Raw genomic sequence first — 26,821 nt, 5'->3', positions numbered from 1 at the left:
GGCCCCTGGTCTCTCAGCACATGATGTAATATTCCTGGCCTACTCTGTGCAGCCCCCAAGGATCAAATCGCGTTACGTCACTTGTAGGAACATGAAACGTATTGACCTTGTCGCTCTAACAGCCGATTGCTCAGAAATCTCATGGCATCAAATAATCAGAGTACCTACAATCAAAGGCAAAATTAATGAACTTGGTGATAAACTCACTGCCCTCTACGACGAACATGCACCTGTACGCACAATCCGTGTAAGAAAATCTCCTGCTCCATGGCTGACAGGTGAATTACGCCAAATGATGACTAATAGGGATGCTGCCCACAGGCGTTTCAAGGCAGATCCGAAACCCGAGCGTTTCGCAGAATATAGAAAGCTACGGAACAGAGTGAAACAATGCATTTGCAACGCTAAAATCAGGCACGCTCGCTCCCTTGTATGCAGCGACCTGACGCCCACGATTCTATGGAAGAATCTCCCTAGCTTGGGGGTTGGAAAGGCAAAATCGGAAACTAATTTTCATGTGTCAGCTAACGAATTAAATCAATTCTTCTCGGCACCTCTGAATACCCGCACGGCTGATAATTACCGTCCATAAGAATCCCCAAATAGGATAACTAACAACGATACCTTCCATCTAAAACACGTAACAACAAATATGGCAAGAAAAGCAATAATGAGAATCTCTTCTGATGCAATAGGCAACGACAGTATCGGTATAACCATGATTAAGAATGTTGCCGATATCTTAGTACCTGTCTTAACTGACATATTTAATTTTTCCCTCGTGAGTGGAATATACCCCACTGCATGGAAAAGAAGCATAATTCGACCCATCCCTAAGATCGAAAACCCGCAACTGCCTAGTGATTACCGACCAATTAGCATACTGCCTGCTGTTTCCAAAGCGCTTGAATATATTGTTCATGACCAAATCACTGAACACTTGCATGAATTCAGCCTATATGACAAATTTCAGTCCGGTTTCTGTAAACATCACAGCACAAACACTGCTCTAATTAAAGTAACTGATGACCTGAAATAGGCCATCGACAATCGAAAGGCAACAATATTGGCGCTACTGGACTTCAGCAAAGCTTTTGACACTGTTAACTTTGACATATTGCTCAGAAAAATGCAGCAGCTTAATTTCTCAGATAGTGCAATGAGATGGTTTGAAAGCTACTTAAAAGACAGACAGCAATGTGTTGTCTGCGTAAATGAAAAATATTCCTGGTAACATGTTTCCTCGGGAGTGCCACAAGGATCCATCTTAGGACCACTTTTGTTTTCTTTATATGTCAACGATATTTCGTCGGTTCTGTCCTCCTGTAAATATCATTTCTATGTCGACGACCTCCAGCTCTACCTAAGCATCAGACGGGAAGATGTAAACACTGCAATCCCTCAGATGAATGATGATCTGTCTTCAGTAGCGACATGGGCGAAAAACCTGGGGCTTAAACTAAATGCAAAAAAGATGCAAGTAATCTTAGTAGCCCATCAGAAATTAATAAGTTCAGATTTCCGCGAATGGCTACCTCCTATTCTGCTCGACGGTACTCCAATACCATATCAGAAAACAGTCAAGAACTTGGGTGTAGCTTTGGATAAGCATCTCAAGTGGGCGGAGAATACAGTCGCAGTGATCCGAAAGACGTCTGCTTGTCTCTATGCTCTCAAAAAGTTTTGGAACATATTTCCACAGGACTTGAAACGCCAGCACGTGCAAGCACTCGTTCTACCAAACCTCCACTATTGTGATGTGATTCAACAAGGCATGAATAGTGAAAACAAAAGACGGCTAGAACTAACCATGAATGCCTGTGTGCGTTACACCTGCAACATTCGCTGATATGATCATGTTAGTGCTTCATATTCCGAGCTAGGGTGGCTGCGGCCAGACAAATTGCGTGACTACCACACTCTATGTCTACTTCACCGACTCCTCGTCGCGCAAGCACCCCAGTACCTTGCTTCAGAGATAAAAAACCTTTCATGCCATCATAATCGAAACATGAGGTCACTCTTATTTGGTATCCTAACTGTGCCCACTCACAAAACAAAAACTTTTGCAAACTCCTTCTCAGTTGCCGCTGTCCACCTCTGGAACAAACTGCCCCTTACCTTGCGTAAAATTCAATCTCCTGTTGCTGTTAAGAAGAAGTTGAAGCATTTCCTACTATCATCATCATAACGTTCTCCACAAAATTAATGTACAAGGCCTATCCTCTCATCTGTAAAATAGCAAAGCTAGAGTCTCCTATCTTGCTCCTGAGATGCCTTCCTCTTCATCTATCTCTATTAGTCACGCAATCTTCTTTTCCTTTATACACTCCTGGAAATGGAAAAAAGAACACATTGACACCGGTGTGTCAGAACCCACCATACTTGCTCCGGACACTGCGAGAGGGCTGTACAAGCAATGATCACACGCACGGCACAGCGGACACACCAGGAACCGCGGTCTTGGCCGTCGAATGGCGCTAGCTGCGCAGCATTTGTGCACCGCCGCCGTCAGTGTCAGCCAGTTTGCCGTGGCATACGGAACTCTATCGCAGTCTTTAACACTGGTAGCATGCCGCGACATCGTGGACGTGAACCGTATGTGCAGTTGACGGACTTCGAGCGAGGGCGTATAGTGGGCATGCGGGAGGCCGGGTGGACGTACCGCCGAATTGCTCAACACGTGGGGCGTGAGGTCTCCACAGTACATCGATGCCCGTCGACCTGGGACCGGACCGCAGCGACGCACGGATGCACGCCAAGACCGTAGGATCCTACGCAGTGCCGTAGGGGACCGCACCGCCACTTCCCAGCAAATTAGGGACACTGTTGCTCCTGGGGTATCGGCGAGGACCATTCGCAACCGTCTCCATGAAGCTGGGCTATGGTCCCGCACACCGTTAAGCCGTCTTCCGCTCACGCCCCAACATCGTGCAGCCCGCCTCCAGTGGTGTCGCGACAGGCTTGAATGGAGGGACGAATGGAGACGTGTCGTCTTCAGCGATGAGAGTCGCTTCTGCCTTGGTGCCAATGATGGTCGTATGCGTGTTTGGCGCCGTGCAGGTGAGCGCCACAATCAGGACTGCATACAACCGAGGCACACAGGGCCAACACCCGGCATCATGGTGTGGGGAGCGAACTCCTACACTGGCCGTACACCACTGGTGATCGTCGAGGGGACACTGAATAGTGCATGGTACATCCAAACCGTCATCGAACCCATCGTTCTACCATTCCCAGACCGGCAAGGGAACTTGCTGTTCCAACAGGACAATGCACGTCCGCATGCATCCCGTGCCACCCAACGTGCTCTAGAAGGTGTAAGTCAACTACCCTGGCCAGCAAGATCTCCGGATCTGTCCCCCATTGAGCATGTTTGGGACTGGATGAAGCGTCGTCTCACGCGGTCTGCACGTCCAGCACGAACGCTGGTCCAACTGAGGCGCCAGGTGGAAATGGCATGGCAAGCCGTTCCACAGGACTACATCCAGCATCTCTACGATCGTCTCCGTGGGAGAATAGCAGCCTGCATTGCTGCGAAAGGTGGATATACACTGTACTAGTGCCGACATTGTGCATGCTCTGTTGCCTGTGTCTATGTGCCTGTGGTTCTGTCAGTGTGATCATGTGATGTATCTGACCCCAGGCATGTGTCAATAAAGTTTCCCCTTCCTGGGACAATGAATTCACGGTGTTCTTATTTCAATTTCCAGGAGTGTATTTCCTTAATTATGTTTCATCATGTCTCTCTATTCTTCTCCTCCCTTTACTATGAGTCTCCCTCATACTCCCTGCTACTAGCACTCCTATCTAAAATCTGTCTCTTCAATAATGTCTGATAATAACAGTACTTATGATCTATGAATATAAACTCTACATGTATGTATTTTTCCAGGTGTGCCTTTCTAATTGTTTATTTCACTTTTGTACTAGATATAGTTCAACATGCCTATTAAAACATATTAATGTAAAATAAGTAGATGCCTGGTTAGATGTAAGAGAGGGCCTGATGGCCCTAATCTTGCCAGGTTAAATAAATAAATAAATAACTAGAGTTTGCAGGATTGAATGGGAAAAGAAATTATGAACTAGATGTTACTAATTATTATAATGTTGCTGAATTTGATATTCCATACTTTATTTTGTTGTTTTCCAGATTATACGAAAAAATAATTTGTTAAATGAATCTTCTTTATTCGGTCTTGTTAAATTACAAAATATTTATGTTAAGAAAACCCTTTAATTTTTGAAAATCAAATTTTTTTGTAAATAAAAGCAAATATGGACGTGCAGAAGTGTTCACTAAATTAGAATGACTGAAAAAAACTTACAATTTATCAAAAACTGAAATTTTTGTACCTAAATATGGTCAAAAAGTTTTATTATTTTTAGATGGTAAATATAAAATTACACTTCCAGATCATTATACTTGAATCATTCCACATTATACTAGAATCATTCCAGAAGTGGAAGATTACATAAAGAAAATTGTTTCATTAAATTTTATACAAAAAGGTAAAGAACAAAGTAATGATCGCTTGGTTCATGTTATTGAATATAAATAAAGTTTAGAACTTTCGTATTTTTTAAAAATTTTAACCAGATAAAAATTGTTTGTTGAATATTAAATGTTAACTGAATAACTTTTATTTTTTAATTAACTGAAAATTTCATATTTCTTAAGCAGGGATACAGTAAAAGTAAAATCGTTGTTTCATATCGGGAAGTTTTAATAAATTTCCTCTTTTCACCAGGAACGATATGTATTCGCTACTCTCCAGGCCATTCAGACCACTCCTGCTGCGTTAATGTTTGGTCACTGTCTTAACTCACCTTTAGCGAACTAATGGTCTGTTAATGACTTGCTTCCTCAAAAGGTGACATAAATGACTCTTCAAGCTTTCCCCGCAGATATGTTGTAAATAGTCTTCACAGTTTTGCTGGGGGATGATGTTGTGCAAATTCCACAACATTTCCTTAGAGCAACTGTCCGATATCTTCAAATGGTTCGACTAGTCGGTTTCTAGGTATAACTGACATTATCTGCACATCGACGGCCTGTATATAGAACACGTGCGCGAAGAATGCGCAGGTGCGGAAATCACGCATGCGCAAAGATTTGCAGATAGATGGTGCCATACTAAAAAGCCCTCTGCCGACAATCACAGAGCAGCCCTCCTGCGCATGTGGTGTTTGCTACGTTTACTAACAGGGCGCCGAGGCGTCGCTCACTAAAAAGTACACTAGACCTGTGTTATGACGGGTCTGTTATCGAAAAAATCTTATTTTTCTCGTCGTGATTTAATAGCAGCCAGTGCAGGTTCCAGGCTGTGCTCAGTTCCAATCTCGCATCCATGTTGATGAGACTATAGGCTGTACGGATATGTATTGCTACCTTAATGAAGCAATCTCAGAAAGATGATGCCGCAGATAAAAGTTCCACCTTTTCATTAATGATGAGATGTCCTGTACTCTGAAAGTGTTCTGCAACTGTTGACTTTTCCGGTTGACGTAGCTGTATATGACGCTGATGTTCATTGCAGCGTTTTTGTACTGTGTGACATGTCTGGCCTACATATGCTGCCCCACATTGGCAAGTAATCTTGTACACACTACACTTCCTCAGGCCAATATCATCCTTAACTGAACCCAACAGGATCCTTAGTTCTGCAGATGGTCGGAAAACACACTTAATGTCATATCTTCCTAGGACTCTTTCGATTCTGGACGACCAAAGAGGTGGGTCTCTTTGTATCTTCATTCTGTTCCATAAATTGAACTCTCTAGGGCTAGAATGCGTTACCTATCTGTCCCTCAGATACGTTAGTTCGAAGAGCGCATGTGGTATCTGATCCTGAGAGCCTGTCGAGTAGAATACAATATTTGAAGATAATGTTCTGACAAAATGGTTATTCTGGAAGACAGATACGCAATGAATTCAGGCCCAAGCAATTTCGATCTATGGGACAGAATGAAGAAATAAAGACATATACCACTTTGGCCTTTTTGCTTTACTTTAGTTCCATGTCGTCACGTACCTAAAGAGTCCTCGGATGATATGACATTAAGTGTATTTTCCAACCATCTGCAAAACGGGAATCTGTTGGGTTCGGTTAGGGACGATCTTGGTCTCAGTAAGTGTGGTGTGTACAAGATTACTTGTCAATGTTGGACAGCACATATAGGCCAGACATGTCACACAGTACAAGAACAACGAGATGAACATAGGCGTGATACATGCCTACGTCAACCAGAAAAGTCGGCGATTGCGGAACACTGTCTGAATACAGACCATCGCATCATTTATGAAAAGGCGGAAGTTTTATCACCGGCATCATCTTTCCGGGACTGCGTCATTAAGGAAGCAATACATATGCGTACAGTCGATAATTTTATCGACATGGACGCAGGATGTCAGCTGAGCGCAGACTGGAACCTTACATTGTCTGCTATTAAATCAAGACGAGAAAATGTATATTTTTGCGATAGCACACCTGTCGTAACACTGGTGTACTGTACTTTTTAGTGAGTGACGTCTCGGCGCACGGTTAGTAAACATAGCATAAAGCGCATGTGCAGGAGGGCTGCTCTGCGATTTTCGCAGAGGAAGTTTTAGTATGGTACCATCTATCAGCAAAAAATTGCGTATGCGTGATTTCCGCACCTGCGCATTCTTCGCGCACGTGTTCTATATACAGGGCGTCGACGTGCGGATACTGTCAGAAGCCACCGGCAAGGTTGAAACCACCTGAAGTTACGGCGAGGAAATGTTGTTGAATTTGCACAACGTCATCCAGCGGCAAAGTGATACCTGTCCTGATTCAGGAGAATTGAAGGAAGGCACTCTGAAACAATCCTCAGAGGCAGGCATGCCGTTACAACCAAGGACGTTGGGAGTTTCAAACTGGGCTGGAGGATAGAGTCTTCGTCCATAATTTCGCGTTGGGCGATCTGACAAAGGTTCCTATTTTCGACAAATTATGTCCTTGCTTCGTTGGGCCTTGTAAGGTAATTGATATCCTTAACCAAGTTAGCCTTGGTGCGCAATATCGATACTGGACAGGTGTCCAGGGTACATGTTTCCCAACTACACCCCTTCCAGGTCGTAAGTGGGTTGCGTTTTGGTGGGGGAAGTTGGGTTTCATTCGGAAAGAAGATTTTTGCAGTAATTTGGAGAGGTCGAACAGAGAAACTAGCCGCGAGAGGTCGGGGTTGAAAGGCGAATGGAGAGACGCTTACGGACGGCGGTCGCGAGAAGGGGTTTGGAGGAGTTTGCTGGGCCCGGAGTGGTGTGGAGACAGTCCCGTAGTCAGTTGGCTGCTGCTGCTGCCTAGGTTTCCTACAACTGTCTTTCGCTGTGGTGGTCCATGGAGGTGTGGCCCCGTGTATATCCATACCACAGTGTACGCCGCCTGTTGGGACCAATTCCAGCGACTGAAAAATGGCGAGCGTTGCTGCGCTTCGGAAATATCTGAGTGTAACGAATGTTCTTGAAGTGGCAAGTTGGATCACAAGCTGGTTGTGAATGTTTCTCTAGAATCGGGCGGTCTGCCTGGAACTGTGTACGCCAGTTAAAAGTGTCAGGTGTAATAACCTCAAGCATACACTTGCAAGTGACTGTGGTATAGCTTGGTCACTTGAATTGCGTGGGCTAGTCTTAACATCCACAACTGTAAACGCTCCCTTGCCGGGTCGCGCTTGCTCCAATTACATTCATTGAACCTTATTAGCGCTGACAACCAGTAACTGGCTGCGTTAGGTTTCATTCTTCTCGTATAATGGGGTAACCTTGTGTAAATACTAGTAAGCCACGCGCCCCTTTAAGCAATATAAGCTTTCGGTGTGACCAATTATTGCCCCTTAGTCTGTTTTAATGCGCTACTCCTCGGCTCCTGTAATTGGTCGCCTTAACCTCCACGTTGTTGGGCAAGCAATTCAAGTTGATTATGGCGGTCCAAATGGCCTGGGCCAATCAGCGTTGATGGAGGAAGGAAGCTACCCAATGCAATAACCGTGTTTGTAACATCGTTGTGACGAAGGAGTTCGTCAACGCCTCGGCCTTGGACTGTGGCCGACCCGTGTGGCCGAGCGGTTCTAGGTGCTTCAGTCTGAAACCGCGCGACCGCTACGGTCGCAGGTTCGAATCCTGCCTCAGGCATGGATGTGTGTGATGTCCTTAGGTGGGTTAGGTTTAAGTAGTTCTAAGTTCTAGGGGACTGATGACCTCAGATGTTAAGTACCATAGTGCTCAGAGCCATTTTTAAACTATGGACTAAGTACATAACTGATGCGTTTAAGTTTTATGTTTAAAGGTTTCTGTTAAGGTGTCTCAATTTGCCTGCCACTTTCCAACTGAAATGTATTTAAATGTGTGGCAAGCGGGCCGGCCGAAGTGGCCGCGCGGTTCTGGCACTGCAGTCTGGAACCGCGAGACCGCTACGGTCGCAAGTTCGAATCCTGCCTCGGGCATGGATGTGTGTGATGTCCTTAGGTTAGTTAGGTTTCACTAGTTCTAAGTTCTAGGGGACTAATGACCTCAGCAGTTGAGTCCCATAGTGCTCAGAGCCATTTTTTTTGTGGCAAGCGGTATTTTCCTAAACTGTGTGTGAGTGTACGAAATTCATTTAATCACGTTCTAATCTTTCTAAATTATTACTAGCCAATTATACTATGTTGGTTTCACGGTTTTAGGCAGTTGCGTGTCCTGAGAAACAATTGTTTTCGAAATTAAGTGATTAAAGGTGTTCTTTGTGTAGATATTCTTGATGTTATAAATTTAATCAGTCATTTTCTTGACATCAGTATTTGCAAGCCTAAAATTTTGCCACGAGTTCAGGAAGCAGCCAGTAGTTCAAGATGTTGATTGTCTTAATAATTGCTGAATATGTAAAGCAAACATATTACTTGAAATACCATTATTCTGAATTTTCTTGGAATTTGTTAAAGCTATTTATCATACATTGGTTTTTAAGAGAATTTGTTCTTTCTTAAGAGATCTTTATTTTAAATATATCAGAGATGGTTCAAGCTGAGGGGATCTGAAAAAAATTCCTCTTTTCATTATCATAAATACACGCAGTTAGCCAAGGTTGCTATATAGAATTAAGCCTGCAGATTATTAAATAAATTTTCTGATAAATTTTTTCAACTGTGAATTGTGTTGCTGTTGTGTTACTCTTGGATTCCCATTCCACACCACAGCCCTTGTGCTGGGCTTTACCTTCCCCCTGGTGAAATCCCTGTCAAGTCAAGCCTTGAAATCAGTAGTTAATGCATTTATATTCGATTTATCCACATTTTTTACTTACAAATTAGCCTCCGAACAGATTTCAGTAGCTATTTTTGTGCAAAAATTGTATTGGGTACAGGCCTGCTGGTGAGTTAATAGACCCTCTACAGTATTTATTGAAGCATACGATTTTAAATCTTCCCACTCCGTTCTAATTTCCTTCTTTGAAGTGCTTGTTACTGTGACAGAACACAGTGCACGTACTGGTGCCAATTTGCAAAGCAGTTGCAAAATCAGTATGAAAACCGTTACTCGGATATTTATATTTTTAATGAAACTGTGAATTTGGATAATTCCGAAATTTTTTGTTGAAATTGTTTATGCAGCTGTTAACTGATCATATTTCATTGACCTATACAGTACAGTCGGTTGAGTGAACAAAGGTTAAAAAGACTCTTTGAAGGTGAGATTAGTGTCCTGGAACCATTGTTGGAGTCCGCAGGTACAGATATTGTGTAGTTTCTCTGCCACAACACACCATGTGGAAGGCGAGGCCATCCTGCTCCCAGAAATGGTCGTAATTGTGTTTCCTTTCTTTCCTTATAGATCCTCTTGCAGAACACAGTACATTCACAAGCAGCAGATTTTATACGCAGTACTATGTAAATATAAGAAAATGCGGCATTGAAAGGACTGTGCACTAAAGACAGGTGCAAGCCGCTGCCCTTCACTTCGGGAAGACAATGAAGGTGACGCTCGACGAAGGAACTCTGCCTTATCATGACTGGAACACTGCAAGGGCGCCAGATCCGTGTGGCGTTCATGCATTTGCGGTGCGATTGATGAAGATTGCTTAAGATGAGCGACGTTACCTCGCCTAGTGACACAGCCACTAGCACTTCTCGTGTAGCCAAGCGGAGCCACGCAGATGCGCAAAGGCCGCGAAGCCTCAGCGCGCACAGCCTCGGTCCCTCGAAGCACTTCCGTGGGAGTCCCGCTGCGTCGTGACGTCACCAACCGCAGCGTCTCCTTAGCTGGGTGGAGGGGGTCACTCGCCTGTTTGGTTGCGCTCGTGAGTGCTCGCCCGCTGGGAAGGCAATGAGCCGAATGGCGTGAATAGAGTGTGATGTGACGCGGTAGCCCATCTCTCGGCTCGCAATGCAGGTACAGTTCTCTAGGCACTACGCCCGGCAATGTTTAAGCAGTCCCAGTTCTCCAAACTTTAAAAGGGTGAAAGCTGGGCATGGGTGGAGCAGGGAGTACAAGATAACTTCACCCCTCATGCGTCACAAATTCTTTTTGCTTTCATGTACCTCGCAGATCATGATTTCTGCAATAGCTTGATAGTAGAATGGTTAAACAGTGTTTAAGTGGATGCACTCTGATGAATGCGTGTCAGTTTTCGTAGGCTTCGGGTAAAAGACTCACCTAAATACGCTTGAAAGCAAACCAGTTCTCTACAGCGACACTTACGTAAATCTTATATGACAGTAGAAAAGTCTACGTAAATGTATACTTTCAAATGTACGTATATATTCCGGAGTATGAAAAATGCTAACAATTTCCTTTGTTAGCAAACAAGTGTTTCAGTGGCTGTGGTGTCCATAATTCCTGCAGAATTACTTAAAGTACTTCGACTATTTTTTCAAATGTGCGTTTATTTGACTACTCAAGCTTTCTCCTAATCATTTAAAACGTCTGCATTTACATGTAGACTTTGAAAACAATAGTGTACAATATGGCAAAGGAAATGTCCCATTGTAATAGTTACTGGGGCTTCTTCCTATTCCATTCACAGTCGAGTGTGGGACGAATGATTGTTTACGTGCCTCTGTGTCCGCTGTAATTATAATGAGGAGCCAAAGAAACTGCAAAGAAACCGGTACACCTGCCTAATATCGTGTAGTGCCCCCGCGAGCACGCACAAGTGCCACAACACGATGTGGCTTGAATTTCACTAATGTCTGATGTAGTGCTGGAGGGAACTGACACCATGAATCCTGCCGGACTATTCATAAATCCGTAAGAGAGTACGTGGGGCGGGGAGGGGGGGGGGGGGCGAGGAGATCTCTTCTTAACAGCAAGTTCAAAAATAGCTCTGAGCACTATGGGACTTAACATCTGTGGTCACGAGTCCCCTAGAACTTAGAACTACTTAAACCTAACTAACATAAGGACATCACACACATCCATGCACGAGGCAGGATTCGAACCTGCGACCGTAGCGGTCACGCGGTTCCAGACTGAAGCGCCTAGAACCGCACGGCCACACCGGCTGGCAAATGTCTAGAACCCACACCTAAGTCGGTTAACAAATGTCATTGAACATATACGAAGAAGAGAAGCACGAATTATTACTGGTTTCTTTTATCCAAGGGAGAGACTCACGGAGGTGCTGAAGAAACTGTACTGGCAGACACCTGAAGGTTGACGATAACTATCGCCAGGAAGCCTGCTGTCGAAGTTATAAGAGCGAGCATCAAGCGGTGAATCTAGAAAATGCCATTAAACCATACGAATCTCTACCGTCTGGATCGGGAGTCCAAGATTAATCTACACTGAAGCGGGTCGCTCGAGGCGGAGGGTCAATGTGGAGGCTGGCCGGCTGGCCTCGCCCGTTCATTCTGTGAGTGGGCAGGTGGCCGCTCCTTCAGCAGAGCCCGATCAGGCACACGGGGGCAAAGGCTTGCTGGTTACTGGGAGCTCCAAAGTTAGGCGGGTGATCTAGCCCCATAGGGAAATAACGTACAGGGCTGGAAAGAATTCCAACGTGCACTCCGTTTGTCTGCCGTGGGCTTAATCCAAGATGTGGAGGTGGCCTTGCCTGCGGTTATCGAGCGTACGGGGTGCAGTCGTCTGCAAGTAGTTGCTCACGTCGGCATCAATGATGCCTGTCGCTTGGGTTCTGAGCCGATCCTCTGTTCGTACAGGCGGCTGGCGGATTTGGTGAAGACCGCTGGCCTCGCACGTGGGGTGCAAGCAGAGCTCTCTATTTGCATCATCGTTCCCAGAGTTGATCGGGGTCCTTTGGTTTGGAGCCGAGTGGAGTGTCTCAACCAGAGGCTTCGTCGACTCTGTGACGGTCTTGGCTACAGATTTCTAGACTTGCGCTATTGGGTGGGGAATTGTAGGACGCCCCTAGATAGGTCAGGGGTGCACTACACAAAGGAAGCGGCTACTCGGGTAGCAAAGTACTTGTGGCGTGCCCATGGTTTTTTTTAGGATAGGCAGTAATGCGAGGTGTCCTGATGATCACTCACCTGTCGACGTGCAGGCAGGGAAATCAAGACGGGCTCAGTGTAAAGCCAATTCAGCTATCAAGATATTAGCAGTAAATTTTCAGAGTGTTCGGAATAAAGTTCCTAAATTTACTGCCCTCCAGGAAGCGTGTGGTGCGCAAATTATTCTCGGGACTGAGACCTGGCTGGAGACAGGAAGTCCTGAAATATTTAGTGAGGGTTGGAACGTGTATCGGAAAGACAGATTAGACACCGTAGGAGGTGGTGTCTTCATTGCAGTTGACAAAAATATTGTGTCTACTGAGGTCAAAGTAGAGTGTGATTGTGAAGTTATCTAGACACGTTTAACAGGGCTAGGAGAAATAAAGTTAATATTGGGTGTTATTACCGGCCACCAGGTTCCACCGTGACAGTTCTAGAATCATTCAGAGGAAGCCTACACTTTGTATCGCAGAAGTACCAGGATCATGCTATATTAGTCGGAGGCGACTTCAACCTACCTAGTATAGACTGAGATGTCTATGGATTCATTACAGGTGGTACAGACAAGCCGTCGTGTGAATTACTTTTGAACACATTATCCGAAAACTGTCTTGAGCAGCTAAATCGACAGCCAATGCGTAATGGAAATATTTTAGAGCTGGTAGCCACGAACAGACCAGACCTCATCGACGGTGTCAGTGTTGAGACAGGGATTAGTGATCATGATGTTGTCATTACGACTATGGTTACGAAAGTTAAAAAGTCGGTGAAGAAGGCTAGCAGAGTATTCTAACTAGAAAGAGCAGATAAGCAGTTGTTAGCATCCCACTTAGTAAATGAATCGACTTCATTTACTTCCGGTACGACGGACGTGGAAGAATTATGGGCAAATTTTAAACACATTGTATATCACGCATTGGAGAAGTATGTGCCGAAAAGGTGGGTTACGGACGGATAAGACCCACCGTCGTTTAACAGCGCAATTCGGAGAATGCTCAGAAAGCAAAGACAGTTGCACTCGCGGTACAAGAAAGATCGGGAGAATGAGGACAGGCAAAAGTTAGTAGAGATTCGTGCTGCTGTAAAAAGAGCGATACGCGAAGCATACAACCACTACCCCCGTCATACCTTAGCAAAAGATCTTGCTGAAAACCCAAGGAAATTCTGGTCTTACGTAAAATCGGTAAGCGGGTCGAAGGCTTCCATCCAGTCACTCACTGATCAGTCTGGCCTGGCAACGGAAGACAGCAAAACGAAAGCTGAAGTTTTAAATTTAGCATTTGAGAAATCTTTCACGCAGGAGGACAGTACAAACATACCGCCGTTTGAGTCTCGTACAGATTCCCGTATGGAGGACATAGTGATAAGACATCCCTGGGTCCTGATGGGATTCCAATTCGGTTTTACAGAGAGAATTCTACTGCATTGGCTCCTTACTTAGCCTGCATAAATCGTGAATCTCTTGCCCAACGTGAAGTCCCGAGCGACTGGAAAGAAGCTCAGGTGAAGCCTCTATATAAGAAGGGTAGAAGGACAGATTCTCAAAATTATAGAGCAGTATCCTTAACATCGGTTTGTTGCAGGATTCTCGAACATATTCTCAGTTCGAATATAATGAATTTCCTTGAGACAAAGAAGTTGCTGTCCATACATCAACACGGCTTTATAAAGCATCGCTCCTGCGAAACGCAACTCGCCCTTTTTTCACATTATATCTTACGATCCATGGATGAAGGGTATCAGACGGATGCCATATTCCTTGACTTCCGGAAAGCGTTTGACCCGGTGTCCCACTGCAGACTCCTAACTAAGGTACGAGCATATGGGATTGGTTCCCAAATATGTGAGTGGCTCGAAGACTTCTTAAGTAATAGAACCCAGTTCGTTGTCCTCGATGGTGAGTGTTCATCGGAGGTGAGGGTATCATCTGGAGTGCCCCAGGTAAGTGTGGTAGGTCCGCTGTTGTTTTCTATCTATATAAATGATCTTTTGGATAGGGTGGATAGCAATGTGTGGCTGTTTGCTGATGATGCTGTGGTGTACGGGGAGGTATCGTTGTTGAGTGACTGTAGGAGGATACAAGATGTCTTCGACAGGATTTGTGATTGGTGTAAAGAATGGCAGTTAACTCTAAATATAGATAAATGTAAATTAATGCCTATGAATAGGAAAAAGAATCCCGTAATGTTTGAATACTCCATTGGTAGGGTAGCGCTTGACACAATCACGTCGATTAAATATTTGGGCGTAACATTGCAGAGCGATATGAAGTGGGACAAGCATGTAATGGCAGTTGTGGGGAAGCCGGATAGTCGTCTTCTGTTCATTGGTAGAATTTTGGGAAGATGTGGTTCATCTGTAAAAGGAGACCGCTTATAAAACACTAATACGACCTATTCTTGGGTACTGCTCGAGCGTTTGGGATCCCTATTAGGTCGGATTGAGGGAGGACATAGAAGCATTTCAGAGGCGAGCTGCTATATTTGTTAGTGGAAGGTTTGATCATCACGCGAGTGCTACGGAAATGCTTCAGGAACTCAGGTGGTAGTCTCTAGAGGAAAGGAGGCGTTCTTTTCGTGAATCGCTACTGAGGAAATTTAGAGAACGAACATTTGATGCTGACTGCAGTAAAATTTTACGGCCTCCAATTTATATTACGCGGAAAGACCACAAAGATAAGATAAGAGAGATTAGGGCTCGTACAGAGGCATATAGGCAGTCATTTTTCCCTCGTTCTGTTTGGGAGTGGAGCAGGGAGAGAAGTTGCTAGTTGTGGTACGAGGTACCCCCCGCCAAGCATCGTATGGTGGATTGCGGAGTATGTATGTAGATGTAGATGTAGATGTAGATTATATGCGAAAAGTCTGACTTTGTTATTTATATTGTCGTCTGAACACACTTTCCAGGGGCACACCTGAAGCTTCACTTGCATCTGTCTATTACTCACGATAATAGATAACATGCTTTTTTCTACCTGTCAATAAATCAATTTAGTCGCAAATCACGCTCATTATCCCATACAATGATAATATCGATAGTAAGCGTAAGCCTAGTGAGCAAGAGACCCTTATTCGAATCCCTGCTTTGGTAGAAGTTTTTATTCGTCACTTCAGTCTTCAAATGTACATCACACATCTTTGAAACTTCAACCGGTCTCTGGAACCATATAGTTCCATTTCATGTAAACGTAAGTGTTGTTATGGGATCGTTTTCATCAGACTGTTCTGTAACTTGTGTAAAACCATAAGACCTACTCAAGGTAAATTGGAATAAATTTATCACCGCTTGGTAGTAAAAGATGAATTAGTAACAGTGATTACCAACACATAACCACTTGCATGTTGATTTCATATTCTAAATTGCACGCATATCTAAATGAAAAGCATCTGGGAAAGCAAACTGAGCGCCAGCACAAGTTAAGACCGAAGTGTGGGTCTTAAAAAACTCCCAGAGAGTCTATCCCCGTGGCATTCGCAGAACCACGCACTCGCCTCCCCAAGTGGAGGAAAACTCTACGCTGCTCTGAAAACGGCTGGAACAGTGTTTTGTTTACTGGGAGAGAAAGAGAGAAAAAAAAGCTTCCCCGACGGTTGGTGACAGGCGTCTGCCGGCAGCCAACGCAGAGTCCTTCTTCGGAATGTGCAGGTAAACAGAGTTTGCCTTTAACAGCTCTTTTCCGCAGGATTCATGTCGTCTAGTGGCCATAGAACCGGAAGCACCACTTTTGCAGGAGCAGTCGGTGAGAAGTCAAACTGCACAGGAAACAGAATCTAAAAAAGTGCAACGGCGACAGAAAGTTGGGACTTCTCCGTAGTGTGTGACCAACTGACGCCAAACTATATGAATGTTTCAAGAGGCTGGAAGGCAGTCCCTGTTGCTTCATATTAACATTCTAGGAATGAGAAAAGCGTGCGACTGTGATGACAGAGATCTAAATGCGCTGGCCAGTAGACGAGGTAGGGCAGAGAGAGAGGGGGAGGGGAGAGATAGGGAGAGAAGGGGAGCGGGGGAAGAGAAATTAAAGCATACAGACTCCTGGAACCCGAAGACTAACATGTTTTTTAACTGGATAATCACCTGAAATCTGAACAAGGAAAGGAGGAGAGCGTCTTTTATGTCTGCATCTTAACTGTCGGCATTCACGAAAATGTATTCCATCTATCAACATTACACTACGCTGAAAACAACAGAGTTTAAACACTTTCCTGTCGGAAGAGCTCTGCTGATAGTCAGTTTGTAGACTTTATTCTCGAACAACAATTTCTGCTTCGACACCACACACGTTCTCAACAAGAGGCTCTGATGTGGCTAAGGTTGAACTTAGACTCTTAATTCCAGTTTTAATTTCGAAGACTTTTTTATATTTAGAAGTTCAACATGCTTTCAACTCCAGTCATAGATGCACACTCAAATCCTGTAGTATTTTTCCTCTTTGTACCATCCAATGGTAATCATATTATGATCTCTGTGGAAGGAAGTATTGTGTTCAAAAATGCTTTAACTTTGAATTACCATTAACGGTCATTTATATAAGTTTACGAACGCATCAGTTTATTGATTTCAGCAGTCATTAAATATGATTTGTTGTGAGGTGTCATTTCTTACACACAAAGTGATAAAGAGCGCAACAAACTGAGTTTATACTGGTCATTGTTTGATTTTGTTGTCAGATGCATCCCTTCACCTTTGATTTGATAAGTGATAATTAAAATGTCGCTGTTACTGCAGTGTCAAGTGAAAGTGTCCAATTAAAGAACCATAGGCACTCATTAGGCAAGAAATGAAACCTTTTGGCCTCACGAAATGCTGAACTCTGCTCAGGATTTTGTTTATCTGGCAACTTCTGATGTCGCAGGAAGGATCACACGAAATTTTTTCAATTAAAACTTGATTTTGAAGAAGATTTGTGTGTGCAATCTCAAAAATCATTATATTTAACTAAATTAAATTATCATTAAGTTGCTTCTGTGTAACCATTTCTTGTTTTTATTTCAGCAAGAAAAGGAGGTTGGTATTCGTCTGTCGTTGTGCAGCTGAAGATCACCTTTTAACTTTTGGAGGGGGATTGCATTTACTTTTCTCTCTTCTGTGTGCCCAGTTGTAAGTTTTGAGCTATGTGAATTGTAGTTGTGTACGTGAGATTAGATCATTTTTATTATTACCAAATTCAATTCAAATATTAGGTTATTGAAATTAAAGATTTCTGTTAGGGCATGCCGAGATTCACAAGAACACGATCTGGGACTTAAGCGAGAACGAACTAAGTAGAACAAGAAATTTCGATTAATTTGGGAAAAGTATACAGTGGATCAAATGTGGAGGTACAGCAAGAGAATGTTGAACATGTAAATTTCTGTACGTTGCGAGGTCAGATATTGTAAAATTAAGCAAGTATGCAGAGTGACCAAAATACGGTACAGAATAACAGAAATTTCGTAAGTCGAGATTGGGAGCGAAGAAGATGTACAAATAGTACGAGCAGCAGAGATATCGAAAGTGACAGCCACGAAAGCGCAGTTCAGAGCAATATAGCTTGAGAGCCCACTCCTTAAGTACCAGCAGCATCTGATCTGTGAAGTTCTTTAATTGAACAATTCGGAGAGAATAGCCAGTAGCTTAGGGATCTAATTAAAAATACAGAAAGCGTTGCTGGGACAGTAAATAAAATCGACAACCACATATAGAAAAGCGAGAAACAAATTAAATTGTTAAATAGTAAGATGGATGGTCAGGTTTCTGTAATATGGAAGCAGTTCGTGAAGGTGGTCGTTGAGCAGGTTCTGGATTTCGGTATGGCGAAGACACGTTGACTCAAGGTACAAAACGAACCGCGGACGGTTTAAGATAAGACATTGACGCCATTGCACGTAACATCGACTCGAAGAAAATCTTAGGCAAAGTAGAAGTGTTAAACACTGCTTTCGAGCAATTATTAACGCCAAATGAATCAACATTCGCCAGAGCCGTACCAATAAACCTACATGATCATGAAGAATTCAGAGACGTAGTACCATTCAAAGAGATGTAGTCCTACATCAACCGAAAGAATGGATGCATTAGTGAAAGATAAAGAGAGAAGTGGAAACTCAGATAGTAATGAAACAGGAAATGAGAGTAACAGAAGTGAAACAGAGAAAAATCGAGAAGAGAAAGAGTTAAGAGAGCTAATGGACATGTTATGTAGCAGTAGGGTAGTACCGACTCACTCACCATTACCAGTAAATTCAACTACAACCGTTGAAAGATTATTGCACAATGTAGACAAAGAAGACATTAGGAAGCAGTTTGTGTCAGTACAGAAGTATTTCTTCTTTCTTGAAGCATCGAACCAATTACACCCAATCATTTTTATCGAGCATTTTCCAGAAGCATTATCCAAGTCATGACCATATGTTTTTAAAGATAAAATTTGTCTGCACACACACCAGGGAACGGGCAACCGCAAGAATGAGTGTGATTGTAGAAGAGTGTAAGACATACAAAGAGTTCAAAAACACATTCCTCAATGAATTCCGGTCTAAAGCGAATCAGGATCACGACAGATGAGAATATTAATGATGGAAGATTACACAGAATGGAGATGGCAGGACACAATATTTCAAGGAGATGGCCGACGGAAATCAATTCTTAGACTACCACACAAACCAGCAGAATTACTTCGAATCATGAAATTATCACGTGCTGCATAGAGAGAAATCATAATAGCATAAAGCTACATGCAATATGTACAAGGATCTGAGTACCTATTGCAAGAATTAGGTTATAATCGTTGTGATGAAGAAAGGGGGCAGTCACACCATTCATCAGAAAACCAGCATCAGGATAATCAAGACTGAAACGTGAGGCAGCCACCGAGAAGAAATGAAAAGGAATAGAATAGATACACAACAGGGACAACCTTACCAAATAAATAACAGAAGGAACAATTGGAGGCAATCAGCGAGAAGATACAGATGGAAGAGTGGGAGCACATGGGCCTAAACACGATATAATCAAAAGAACAAAGGAACGGGGGGCCAAAGATTGACTCAGGGGATTAGCTATTCACATTCATTCCAGGGGAGCTTGTCAAGATGTAAGGATAGCAGAAGAATTGTAAATGGATTTCCCCGAGTTCAGCAGCAAATTGTTATTAGAGGAAGATGAAATTGTTCGTAGTGGGATCTCATACTTAATGTGGATTTAAAGGGTAGAATAATTTAGAGCACGTTAGATACGGAGAGCCAGGTATCAGTTTTAGATGAGTAAGTACATGGTGTTTGCAATAGGGAATAGCGATGCCCAGTATGTGAAACAAAATGTGACCAGAAACAGTGTTGATATGAAGAAATAAATTAGAACAGATTTTACGTGCCAAATGTACAGTCTTAAGAACTTAATGGATGCACAACGATTAACCGTGGAAGCAGTATTGGGACTCGGTTTTCTAAATATATATGAGATAGTCATGCACCAGGCAGAAGGATTTGTTACAGAACGATTTGCAAATTGGTAAGTGAGCCTCCACTTCCACACTTGTAAGGAGAGGGAAGATAGAGGAGGTTTAGTGGCATTAAGATTTGTGGAGACAAACTAAAGCGAGGCAGAAGCGGTCTACAATGAGCTAGAACTGAAACTATGGCACATGAAATCCGCAAATACGGGATCACGTCTGCATAAAATGTTGAAGAAACATGCATAAGTAATTTCACACGTACCGGAGGCAATCCATATCGCTCTGTAACAATTTGAAGAGAAATAATGTCGCAAATTTTTGTTAATCCCTACCAACTGCCACTAATCTTCATGAACAAGGTAAAGAACGAAATTAAGCCAGTGTTGAGAGAAGGCATGGTAGAAGATGCAGTTGTTTTTACAATAACCCATTGTGGTGCATGATCAAGAAAGATGTATTTGTCATACAGATAATGGATTCCTGACAAACCAACACCATAACTAAGATGTAAACAGACAGACCAGAACGACTTGAAGCAAAGTACAGCGATTTCACGAAGAATGTGTTCTCTCATCAGTATATTTGCTGGTTAGCTATTGACAAGCAGAACTGCACCATGCTTGTCGTCAGTGTACAACTTTTCTATGCTACACATAATGATATCAGTTGAGGATATTACCATTGGACCTGATTATGTCATCAACTGAGAGAGGATTAGGATCCATGAACCCTGGAGCACTCGAGAAAGTAGCACTGTATGTTGGCGACATACTTATAGCAGGGAAGAACACAATGCAGTCTTACATCAGTTACTCGAAGATTTTAAAGAACAAGGGAGAATCAGAGTTTGGACCCAAAGAAGCAGAGTTCCTAGGACATATAGTATCTCCTGATGGCATCCAGCCAGACACGCAAAAGTTGGAAACTATAGAAAGTACTCAGCACCAACAACAAATCGACAACTATATTCATTTCTAGGACCTGTGAATTTTTATAAGTGGCTCACAAAATAAAAAAACTGTGATATCACCATTTTTGTTTCACTCAGACCTAAGCAAAGCATTCTGCATGTGCACAGATGCATCATGGAGCGGTCTCAGTATTCACCTGTTCCAAGACGTTGAACGGGATGAATAAATAATGGTGAAAATAATTACCTTCGTATTTGAACTTTGGCCAAAACAGAAGTTATTCAGTCACAGAATTAGAAACGTCTCTCCTATGAGGAGTCAACAAATTTACATACTTCCTGACAGTACGGATAACAAAAGTAGACAGTGATCTCAAACATAGGAGTTCTTGGCAACAGCAAAATTGATACATAAGTGCTTGGCTTACTGGGTCCTATATTTTCAACAGTTTAAATTTTACATAGTCCACATCACAGGAAAAAAAATCATTGTCACACATGAACTATCACGAGTATCTATGGTACTGATGTGCAAGAAGAAATTAAATCAATAACTGATTCTGATATATTACACTGGAAAAAAGTAAGATTTGGAAATTTTGCGGGAACAACACTTGCGGGCAATGAGTGAGAGCAGAATACGGTCCCAGCCTTAAGAAAGGTTAAAGAGAATGGTACAGAAACTAACAGTAGCCTGTATTACGTGTTTAGGTATGACGTTTTATTTAAACGTACGAACACAGTGAGGGCAACTGGTTACTGTGTATGCACGAGAATTTTATTGACGAACTAATGTAGTAGCTGCATCTTAGTCACATATGTTTTTGGGCCATGCAAGTGCAACAACTTGAGGGGGTGAACGCACTTTAATTATATGGACAGACGGATAAGTTAGGTACTAAATAACGGCGCACCACGTCAAAAGGCTGAATCTTTGAACCTATCCTTCTGGCAGATAACAGTGACGGAAATACCTTAATTTTTATAAATACTTGTAATGCGTAAATAAAGCCTTGCCTCGGAAAAGACGCGCTACAGTGCGATGACACTGTGTGGTTAGTAGTACTACACACATCGAGATAGAATCAGCTTTCCCCCCCATACTGAATTACCGTCATCTAATTACCCATGGCATAGTGCATCCTGTTCTTTTAATGTATTATGGCTCGGATGTTATTGAGCATCATCTTTGTTTGAAGGCTAGTTGTCCATAAAAATACTACATTGAGGTCCACGTAAAAATTAGTAGCGAATATTAATTTGAACTCCGTAAAAATGAAACTACTGGTTCGACTTGAGGATAATAAATTCTTAAACGACGCAACGCGAAATCTGTTGCTGGTTCTGCCATCAAACAAAGTGTACACTGTTTTCTGACGCATGTACCTGAAATGTATGAGGTCATTAAATAAAATTATATGTTCTACAACAACCACAGAAAACAGTAATTATGGATATAATGATTATTATAGCACAGAGATAACAACAAGTTCTTCCTAATACTCCCAGATCTGAAACATACGTGGGTAGCCAGAAGAGGACCTCTCAGCTTCGTAAGACATCGTTTGATTCTCAGTAAAAGGAATGCAACGGGGAAGTTAAATATTACGCCTATTGCATATTATCTGTGAGTTACCACTAGCATCTGCTCTTCTTTCATTGATATTACATATACTTTTTACGATATAAAAGTTTCTTACGGGATGATGGTTTCTTCGTGGAAGTAATAAAAACTAAAACATTTATTTTAATTTTTATATGATACGCATTAATCCCCCTCCCCCCCTCCCCCCCCCCCCTCGGAATACTGGTAACTCTGTAACAACACCTCACTTCCGGAATACAGTCGAGATTAGCTAAATGAAAATGAGACTTTGTCATTTGTACACGTATAGCAATTTTCGTTTTCACCATTTTACGCATTAACAAAATATGGTTTTCGGTGCAAAACATTTGAGCGTTTAATGGCTCACTGTGGAAGTCTGAAATCATTGTGACTCACGTTCGAAGAGAGAGTTGCGTTCGTTCACCCATTAGGAAGCTTCATTGAGGAAAATGACTCTTGAAACGTCTATCTGATCTTCAGACTCCCTAATTTTCAATACTTTTTGTCACAAGGTTTCCAACAACTGCCGGCCGGAGTGGCCGTGCGGTTCTAGGCGCTACAGTCTGGAACCGAGCGACCGCTACGGTCGTAGGTTCGAATCCTGCCTCGGGCATGGATGTGTGTGATGTACTTAGGTTAGTTAGGTTCAATTAGTTCTAAGTTCTAGGCGACTGGTGACCTCAGAATTTAAGTCGCATAGTGCTCAGAGCCCTTTGAACCATTTTTTCCCAACAACTACGTAAAGTGGAAAATAATTACTCAGTTGCTAAAAGACAAAGAACAATTTTAGTTATCCACTTAAAAACAACAAAAATTTAACTTTTGCGTAGTTCTTTTGGATGTTCTGAAATAGTTTGTCGGAATTTAATGTTTATCTATATTGTGTCATGGCTTTCTGTTTCGCCACTCAGTGCTATTAAAAATTTATGTTTCGATTTAAATGTCTTTTACAATGTTGATTTCATCTTCTTATGCAGGAACGGTTTGCAGAACAAGATTTTATCGGTTTATTTACACGTGGGAAAGTTGAAGGCGGTGGTGCGCGATAAGCAAAACGTACGCCTAGGATGCAGTGCTGTCTGCAATGCGGGACAACGGTTCAGCTGTCGCAGTTGCCAATGCAGCGGAGTCGCGATACGTTGTTTGATCTTCTCTATAGCGGTAAACTGCCGCTCTTTGGGACAAATGCGACAGTACCAATTTTCTATAGTATATACCGTATACTGAAAACCCATGGTGACATACCTGTTGTTTGTATTACAGCATGTTAGGATGTTTGCTTTAGGTGGTGCTTTTAATTATCTGATCCGCATCTATTAGTGCGCATTTCAGTTCGCATCATCTACACTGGTGTATTTTGTTCTTGTTGTTGTCTTCAGTCCTGAGACTGGTTAGATGCAGCTCTCCTTGCTACTCTATCCTGTGCAAGATTCTTCATCTCCCAGTACCTACTGCAACCTACATCCTTCTGAATCTGCTTAGTGTATTCATCTCTTGGTCTCCCTCTTCGATTTTTACCCTCCACGCTTACCCTCCAATGCTAAATTTGTGATCCCTTGATGCCTCAGAACATGTCCTACCAACCGGTCCCTTCTTCTTGTCAAGTTGTGCCACAAACTCCTCTTCTCCCCAATTCTATTCAATACCTCCTCATTAGTTATGTGATCTACCCATCTAATCTTCAGCATTCTTCTGTAGCACCACATTTCTAAAGCTCCTATTCTCTTCTTGTCCCAACTATTTATCGTCCATGTTTCACTCTATACAAATACTTTCAGAAACGACTTCCTGACACTTAAATCTATACTCGATGTTAACAAATGTCTCTTCTTCAGAAACACTTTCCTTGCGATTGCCACTCTACATTTTATATCCTCTCTACTTCGACCATCATCATTTATTTTCCTCTCCAAATAGCAAAACTCCTTTACTACTTTACGTGTTTCATTTCCTAATCTAATTCCCTCAGCATGACCCGACCTAATTCGACTACATTCCATTATCCTCGTTTTGCTTTTGTTGATGTAGTATACGAGTGTATTTACCAAACTAATATTACTGTTTTTACTATGGAGCCAAACAGTTTCTGATTTACCACTACGTTTCGTGTCCTTTGCTTATGTGACAGGAATGCTGAGTGGAAGGGCTGGGAGGATGTGGACGTGACATTCTTTTGAACAACTATTTATTGCAATTGTAAACACTGAAAACATTTTAAGATCCCAAGATCAGAAGTAAGGAAAATAGTTAATACAATCCTGGAAGCAATGAATGATAATAATGACAGAATTTCAAACAGTGCATTACAATCATTTATGTCAATAGTTCAAATGGCTCTGAGCACTATGGGACTTAACTTCTGAGGTCATCAGTCCCTTAGAACTTGGAACTACTTAAACCTAACTAACCTAAGGACATAACACACATTCACGCCCGAGGCAGGATTCGAACCTGCGACCGTAGCGATCTCTCGGCTCCAGACTATAGCGCCTAGAACCGCACGGCCACTCCGGCTGGCTCATTTATGTCAGTCGAACGTATAGTTGTGTGAGTTGAATGCCCCTACTAGTACACACAAAAAAAGTTTTGAGAATGCATCACCTAAATCACGAAAAATTTAACACTCCGCTCATTAACAAGACTGCCAAAAAAGTTCTGTACCCAAGGCAGCCCTCACTACGTGTCTGTTTACCAAAAGAACAAATTTTCTTCCATTAAATAGCGGCTGTACAACAACAAGACCCAGTTTCCACTAAAGTACATCGGCCAAGTCTTTCAGCAGCGCCCAACAGGCTCCACTACCAGCAGGAAGTCTTAACTGCTTGTAAAAACAAAGTTCAATGTGTGGCTTCACCTGGAAGCCTATCTAACGTATGGCGCGATTTATTCAACCGATGTGAACGTAATGCCAAATAAGATAGTAATATCTGTAATATTATAAGTCATTTTGTCGAGTGTGATAATATTTTGTGACAAATATTGTAAATACGTTACATGAATCGCAAAGAAAACTATGTTTCAATACGTTCCATGAAAGCATAGAACATCAAGTGCCAGAGCCATGTTGCTCGCGCCTGTTTTCTGTTTTCCGCTTGCTGTCTTTCTCCTGTATGTATGTGTAAGCAGCTATATGTATGTACTTTAAGGTGACAATATGTTGTTAATTGAAAGTACCTTATGTCTCCTTTCAAAAATACCTCTGCCTCCACGTGAAATTTATTTAAAAAAATGGTTCAAATGGCTCTGAGGACTATGGGACTTAACTTCTAAGGTCGTCAGTCCCCTAGAACTTAGAACTACTTAAACCTAACTAACCTAAGGACATCACACACATCCATGCCCGAGACATAATTCGAACCTGCGACCGTAGCGGTCGCGCGGTTCCAGACTGTAGCGCCTAGAACCGCTCGGCCACTCCGGCCTGCTAAATTTATTTAAAGATAATAAAATATTACTGTCGATTGCCTATCTGGCTTCGACTGTTTCGATGGCGCTGAGTCCGCTATTATGTGCAGTAAAAAATATTTCAGTATTTTAAGTGCTTTTATGAATTTTTACAGTCGGTTTTCAGTATTAAAGTCGGCTAATATTTTTGATTACGAAACTTATTCAGAGATTTAACACTGCAAGGCTTAGGTGAGGCTCCACTACTGGTTTAAAATATTTCCTGTTAATTCAAAGGATTAAAAGTTAACTGAATTCTTAGAGAGATAATTGCTGGTGTTTGTATCATTCTTTCTCTCTGTGCAAAGGTCCGGAGTTCGAGTCTTTCCGGCACACAGTTATAATCTGTCAGGAAGTTTCATATCAGCGCACACTCCGCTGCAGAGTGAAAATCTCAGTCCAGAAAATCAGATTAATTTCCTGAAACAGAAAATCATTTCATGCTCTATATTACCGCCGGGTTAATTGCAGGTTACGTAACGTCATACATTGAAAGACACCGTAGCATTTCCGTTAATAATAAATAACTTTTTGCCTGCGTATTGAGACTAAGTCACGCTACATATGTTTAAGACGCATTTACTAGCACTCAAAATATACCTGGCGCTCCCGAAAACTATATGCAGAATTTGAACTGCTACGTTACATTATCATCGCTGCAGGCTGCGACTGACGCCTCCACGCGTATTTCAAAACGCACGTAGCAATCTGCAGTGACATACGGAATAACTAAATTAATTCAGCACAACAACAATTACGCAGAAAGTAGGTAATGGTATAATTGGCACGGCGCTAACACCGATACCGATCAAAATGTTAACACGGCGGTGCGGCGAGCGGCGCGCTGCAAGGAGGCGAGCCGACCCATCGATCCTCGCACACAGACAGCTGGATCACCAGAGAGGTCGCGATGTGACCGGCGAGGACCGGCTGGCAGCAGGCAGCACCGCACTCGCAAGGCACCCGGCGCCGCCCC

Source organism: Schistocerca piceifrons, chromosome 3, assembly GCF_021461385.2.
Source record: "Schistocerca piceifrons isolate TAMUIC-IGC-003096 chromosome 3, iqSchPice1.1, whole genome shotgun sequence".
NCBI lineage: Eukaryota > Metazoa > Arthropoda > Insecta > Orthoptera > Acrididae > Schistocerca > Schistocerca piceifrons.
This window is presented reverse-complemented; position numbering follows the sequence as displayed.